At 34.6% G+C, this 7,195-nt stretch overlaps 1 pseudogene; it reads right to left on the reverse strand.

Annotated features, from left to right (window-relative positions):
• Window positions 1–4,777: 4,777 nt before the first annotated feature.
• Window positions 4,778–6,972, reverse strand: LOC139510472 (uncharacterized; annotated as a pseudogene).
• Between the last annotated feature and the right edge of the window lie 223 nt (window positions 6,973–7,195).

Genomic DNA, 7,195 nt, shown 5'->3' on the forward strand with positions numbered 1-7,195 from the left:
CCAATATATTCTTATAAAAAGAAATAGAATAACGACAACATAAAGTTTAAAGACTTTCATGGTTTGTTGGATACTTATAGAATTGATCTGTTTATTTAATAATATATCGACAGTATATTAAATACCTTCAATTGGAAAGCGACGCAGTGGTCTCATTGAAGTGTGCTAGGGTGTGGAATTTAGAGGGTTCGATATTCTATCGGTTCAAACCAAAGAGTTGGAAATTCGTATTTTGTGCTTCTCCGCTCAGCACTCGGAATTGAGGAGTAAGTGCAATGACTATTTAGAATATTGTGTACAGGCAGAGTGGTCATTATGTTAACAGCTACCTTGTGGACAAGCACGTTAAAAATACGGTTCTGTTAATCGGTCTACAAAGAACTGTTTATATCCACATTACATTAGCCTAATCTCGTCCTATTATGCATTTGAAATCCAACATCTTCATCTTGTAATTTAACAAATTCGAAATCATATAATATGAATGATAAATATTTATTTATCAATGCAGTCTTCTTCACTGCGTGGTATGAATATGGAAAAAAAACAAGAAACATTTCAATCATTAACAATATTAGTCGTACCTGTTTATGTTCATATGTGCAAAGGTTGATAGAATTGGCAGACTTGTAAATGTGGAAATGTTGAAGGACAAGCAGATGTGCAAAGTTTGATAGGTCTGACTGATGTAAAAAGCTTGATTGGACTGACAGATGTGCTATTGTTGACAGAACTGACATATGTGCAAGGGTTAATAAGACTGATATGTGTGCAAAGGTTTATATGACTGGCAGATTTGCGAAAAACAAACAGATTTACAAAGGTGGTACGATTGACAGACGAGAAAAAGTTGATAGAACGGACAGATGTTAAAAGATTGATAGGTCTGACCGATGTGAAAAGGTTGACAGAACTGACAGATGTGAAAAGGTTTGTAGGACTGACAAATTTGCAAATGATGATAGAACTGACAGAAGTGTAAAGGTTGGTAGTATTGACTGCTGGGAAAAGGTTGGTAGGACTGACAGATGAGAAAAGGTTGGTAGGACTGACATATGTGTAAAGGTTTGTTGGACTGACAGATGTGCAAAGATTGGTAGGACTGATAGATGTGCAAAAATTGAAAGGTCTGACAGATGTGCAAAGATAGATATGTCTGACAGTTGTGAAAAGATTGATAGGTCTGACAGATGTGCAAAGATAGATAGGTCTGACAGATGTGCAAAGATTGATAGGACTGACATATGTGCAAATGTTTATAAGACTTGTAGACGTACAAGGGTTGATATAACTAGCAGATGTGTAAAGGTTATTAAAACTGAGCTAATCTTGTTATGTCGCTTTGGTCATAAAGCTCATCACGTAATAATATTCAGGTATTTATAAATCATTACCTGTTTATATCGTTCATTTAAAAAATAAATAAAGTTAGGTAGAATGATAAATATACACGGATATTTTTTTAGTTTCAGAATTCCATTTTATTTGTCTACTTTAAATGTTTAGTCTATTTTCAATGATATCCATTTGACGTGGCGCTGTACATATAGAATAAAGGACTTTTTGTTTTTGATACTGACTTTATCACATTAAATATCAGGTGAGCCCGAAGCATCAGCATAGTGATAGTCAGAAATATTCAAATAAGAATGATACGATATGAATCAGCAGATTTTTCATCGATCATCATTTCGAGTTCAAAGACAAGTTTTTTTCGAGTTCAAAGACAAGATATATTTTGGACACGAGCATCACTGAAGAGACATTATTTGTCGAAATGCGCATCTGGTGCAGAAAAATTGGTACCGTTAATGTTATTATAATTATGTTTTACTTAGTTTAGTGGATAAAATTACATTTATTTTGTCATTATTCGCTCAGTGTTCATCATGAAAACCAGGGGCTGATCCAGTCATTTTTTAAAATGGAGGGGGTCCAAACCCAGGACAAAAGGGGGGTTCCAACCACAGTTCCCCATTCTAATGCATTGATCGTCCAAATAAAGGGGGGTTCCAACACCCGGACCCCCTGGATCCGCCACTGAAAACGATCACATTGATTTCAAATAATTTTAAGAAAGCACTGTGATGAGACATTTATACAGAAGGCAATGACCCAATGTAAGCTGACTGTAAATTATCTGAATAAGCTCATTTCCTGTCGACTTCATAATTCGGCTATTTCAAACATTTTAATAGACGTCACCTAACTTTTAGCTTATAATTCTTGATTTTTCAAAGTCATGTTCATTTATTTTCAACACTGACCAGAAATTTGAAACTTGGAAAGGCCTAGTCCAAATAATTATGACGTCTTGAAGGCTATTATAATAGCCTTTTAAGACGTCATAATTATTTGGACTAGGACGAAGTAAGGCGTCAAAGAAAAAAAATATAATAGCCTTCAAGACGTCATAATTATTTGGACTAGGAAAGGCCCTGCGGTTACCTTTAATTTCAGAAGCGAATTTAGGGGTAGGCGACCCGGTTACCGGCGACCGGGGTCACAGTCACCCCTTTTAAAGGCTACAGTTCTGGTCAAAGCAGACTTTAAAAGTTTGGTGCCCCCGGTTACCCTCATTTTTTAAATTTATCCTAGATCCGCATATGAATATCACGGTTCACTTTTTTGTTTTTTGTTCTATGAATATCTGTCATATTGACAATGAAACCACATCTTTTAAAATTGTATATGATGGTCGACATGGTCCCACAAAAATGTCGAAAATGCGTAAATTTATTTTTTTTCTTCTAGCTTCTCTCATGCGACTGCGGTACCTTTTTGGTAACTATTTATGTGTTGCGTTTGAATATGAATTGTAACACTTTATAGTGAGTGAACAGGTAAAACAAATACTTCTCAAGAAACAGAAAAAGAAAACTACATGGAACAGTACCAGGCTATGTATCAGGTGTACCAGGCTATGTATCAGGTATTGGTATTGTATTAATAAAAACTCAGCATGGACGATATGTTATTTGTACTTCATATAACGCATTTTTTTAAAAAAGACTATCGGGGTTTTCATGCATTTTCTGTTCACATTTTCACAACAATTGTTCAAAAAGGCTAAACTGACTTTGTGAAAGTTTCAAACAATGTCAAGTGTTTCATTCGCCAAAAATCTCGTGCGTTTCTGCGAAAAAAATCACGTGCAATTTTGTGAATGAAAGGGGAAAGTAGATCCTTACGCGTTGCATTCGCGCATGTCATTTGCGTACTAACCCAATAATTTTTATATCACGGCAAGTCCACTGATACTGACATAACAGCGAGTATACATCAAAGGAAAAATGTACAAATTACCGATAATTATACATCCCGTCATTTTGTTAGTGTGCTATAATAATCTGTTGTGTTCTTGTCTTTCATTTAATCTAAAATGCTTTGTCTTTATGATTTTTTATCTTTCTTTGTTACATATTTGTTTGTTTTTATAATCTTTACCATTATAACACAATGTTGACTGCTGTGCCCTTATTTTTGACATTTTTACCTATTATGTCTGTTTGTTTTGTTCACCCATCTTTGTCACTATAATGGAATTATATGCGACAGTCATTCAAGTGAGAGGTTCATCTAGCTATCAAACCAGGTTAAATTCATGTTATGTTCTACATAAGAAAATGCATGTGCCAAGCCAGAAATATGACAGGTGTTATCCATTCGTTTGATGTGTTTGATGTTTTGATTTTGTCTTTTTGATTACGGACTTTCCGTTTTGAATTTTCCTAGCAGTTCGGTATTTTTGTTATTTTACTTTTTTGGCTGATAGTGCATATCATGTTTTCAAATAAACTATGAATAAATATAATTGTAATTGGGGTCCAGAAAGGTTTTACATAGATGAAATCCTCTCATCAAATAATTCAAAGTTCGTAGTTGGTGACTATTTTGAACGCATCTATCCGAATTAACTTTAAATGAAAGATACAACAGATGCATTATATCCTCATTGCCTAATGGCTGGTCTTTCACCTAAGATATAGACAACGAATGTTGACTGAGGACAAAACTTTATCACGAAAGAGATGGTTTCAGCTTCCCAGCAGTTAACTTTCTATTTCTGACGGGTCTTTACTGAGTTTGGTCAAAAACTGGGATTCATAACAGTAAAAAAGCAAGTCTGCTAATCTGTTATTAAAAGGACGCAATTAGTCAACATCCCAACAGCGCTTGCATATAGAGTATTTGTCCCTCAGTTGATACTTTAATCCATGACTTGTTTTTCCTATCTTTAATAGCGGTTACAGTGTAACATTTACATTTATACATAATTTTCAGCCATGAGCAGAGGCTACCAAAAGAATCAGTATTCAACTTTTTGGCGAACTGAAATCAGTGAACTAAAATCAGTTTAAACCTCACGTGGCCTCATAAAAATCCTCTTTTTACGAGTGATACATGTGGTGCAGGATCATCTGAGATCACCCCCAATTTTGGCGGGCTTCGTGATTACTCTTTAGTTTTTTTATGTTGCGTTTTGTATACTGTTGTTTGTCTCTTTGTTTTTTCGTTTTTTAGCCATGGCCTTGTTAGTTTATTTTCGACTTATGAATATGAAAGTTTGATATTTAATAGCATGGTTATCAATGTATCCTTGACCTTTGATAAATAAGGGATAAAATAATTGTATATATATTTTAATGTCTATCTCTGACAACAAGTAAATAAAGTAACATGTATGTTCTCTTTTTTAAATTGAACTAAAATTATGCAATAATTAATGATTGTACTATTACTAAATACACATGATTGTCAAACAGACTGTTATGCTTTTCTCAATTGTTTGTTCTAGATAACAAATAGAATCAATTTGCAAGCAAAAAAAGTAACAATGAAAACAAAATATAAAGTAATGAGTTTAAATGTCTATATAGTCAGAAATTGATAAGATGACTTATTGAAAGTTATAATGGGTCTACTTTTTGGCTCGTAGCATTTCAACATCTTCAGCCATTGGTGCCCGGATAGTAAGATTCCCTTTATCATCTCTGAAACATTGGATGTTCTTCCCGTCCACAGACCGGGGAACTGTCATCTGACGAAAGAACGAATCACGAATTTCATGACCATCTTCATACCTCTTCCGTTCTCCTTGGATTGTCAACAAACAACCTTTGCATACAACCTTAACTTCCTCTTGTCGGTAATTTTCGACATTAAATGTCATCAAATTGCTGTGGCTGTCACTGGACACCAAGGCCCGACCTTCTTGTGGGACAATTTGGAGTTGCTTTCTGACAGGCGGTAGGGGGCTTCTAACATCATAGTTCCATCAGATTTCATGAAGCTGTGAAATCGGCATCAACATTTCCTGGAATCTGGACTGTCCTTGTGCGCTCGACAGTATCTCCCCATTCATCATTACCATCTGTGTATTTAGCATGAATAATTACTGTACCTAAAATGAAGAAAAAATACTGCTAAACTTAAGTTTTATCTCTCAAGAACATGTTAACTCTGTCACATTCATTATTATTTAGGATATAATTGTGAATAGGCGAATCATATTTATATCCGTCTACAATATCCCAAGCACCATTAAATAACACCAAACAACAATACAAATGGTCGTCCCCAATAGCCTTAATTGCTGTCATGATATTGCGATAGCACCGTAAGGCACACGCTATCGTTCCTTCTCGTTGTCTTGTAATAAAAATGACATGTGACGATAACGGTGTAGGAACTTTAGGCGATTTGTTCGAACTAGATTACACGCACAGGCCTTTGTTTCAATTTCCCCCCATATATACCTACCTTAATGTAACACAGGCATTAGTCTCAGATTTTACCTATATATCTTAAAACTGTGTCTGTGTATATAAGGTTAATAACATCCAATGTTTTAGAGATGATAAAGGAATCTTAAGCCAATTTGGCTGGCTGAAGTTTTATATTATGTATTTAATGTGACGATATACTTTATACTCAGGTTGCACTATAATAAACAGTTCTTCTTCTTGTATAATGTTAATGTTTGAGACAAAATGCCTACAGTGTTATATATAGGTATATGGGTTAAAATATTGAGAGAAAAAGGCCTGGGTTATAAAAAAATACACGAGTAAAAAAAAATATGTAAGAAAAGTGCCTATTAATACAGAAAGTACGGAGAAAAGGTGATTGGGACCTGCAGTTGGCTATCTATTTATAAATCTCTTACAAAAATAGGGCTATACAGATCACATACGTCTTTCCAGTTGAAACCCACCCCACCCCACCCCACTTAAAAAAATATCAGCTGTTAATACTTAATGCAACAACATTCAAATCATAATATAATTTATGTTCTCCAGTGAATTAATTTAACTTCTATTTACATATAAACTTAATAAAAAAACTAAAACAAAGTAGACCAAAATAGAAATGGCCATTGGCACTTGTCTCTGTAAAAATTTTATAGCGATTGTTGTGGATAAGGGGACGACCATTTGATATTCTGGGGGGGGGGGGGGGGGGGGGGGGGGCAGGAGGATTTGTTTTTGATCGGTTATTTATTTTTGTAAACTAAGAGGATAGATTATTCATTTTCTGCACTATCGAAGCAAGATTTTTCATTTTCATTAAAGCAAGGGACTGATTATTCATTTTCACAACTATATTTTTGATATTCGAAAACATAAAATTTTTTAATGATTTGTTTATTATAAATAATACATATAGTATAGTCAAGTCATCATGTACCATTTAATTAGATTAACCCTCCCCCTCTGCAGAAATAAATCTTTTAAATTCCCAACTGCATAAAAAAAAAAATTTGAAGGGTTTTGGAGCCACAGAAGGTCACGCTATAAGTCCATTTTCTATCCGCAAGTGAATTCTCAGGTCCGTTTCTTCTCAGTATCATGGGACGGCCATACCCCCAGCTTACAGTCATTAGGTTCCAGTCTTCCAAGATGTGAACATACCATCAGAATCGTCCTCCTTTTGATTGAAGCGATTCCACAGTACTGGTATAAACGACATATTTTGCAGATTGTGTTTTAGCTAGAAGTTTAAAACTGATAGTATTGTGTGTCCGTTTCCTTTTGATACCATTTTATTTCTTCTGGCTTTTATATAGCGGAGAAGGATGCTTCTCAAAGTTGTAGAAATTAAAAGACGGAAAGTACCTGTTCCTAAATATAAACAACGTAAATAACTAAATAACTTGTTAGGTTCAGGGTTATAATCTAGTATGATCGAGAAT

This window comes from Mytilus edulis, chromosome 2 (assembly GCF_963676685.1).
Source record: "Mytilus edulis chromosome 2, xbMytEdul2.2, whole genome shotgun sequence".
Taxonomy (NCBI): Eukaryota; Metazoa; Mollusca; class Bivalvia; order Mytilida; family Mytilidae; genus Mytilus; species Mytilus edulis.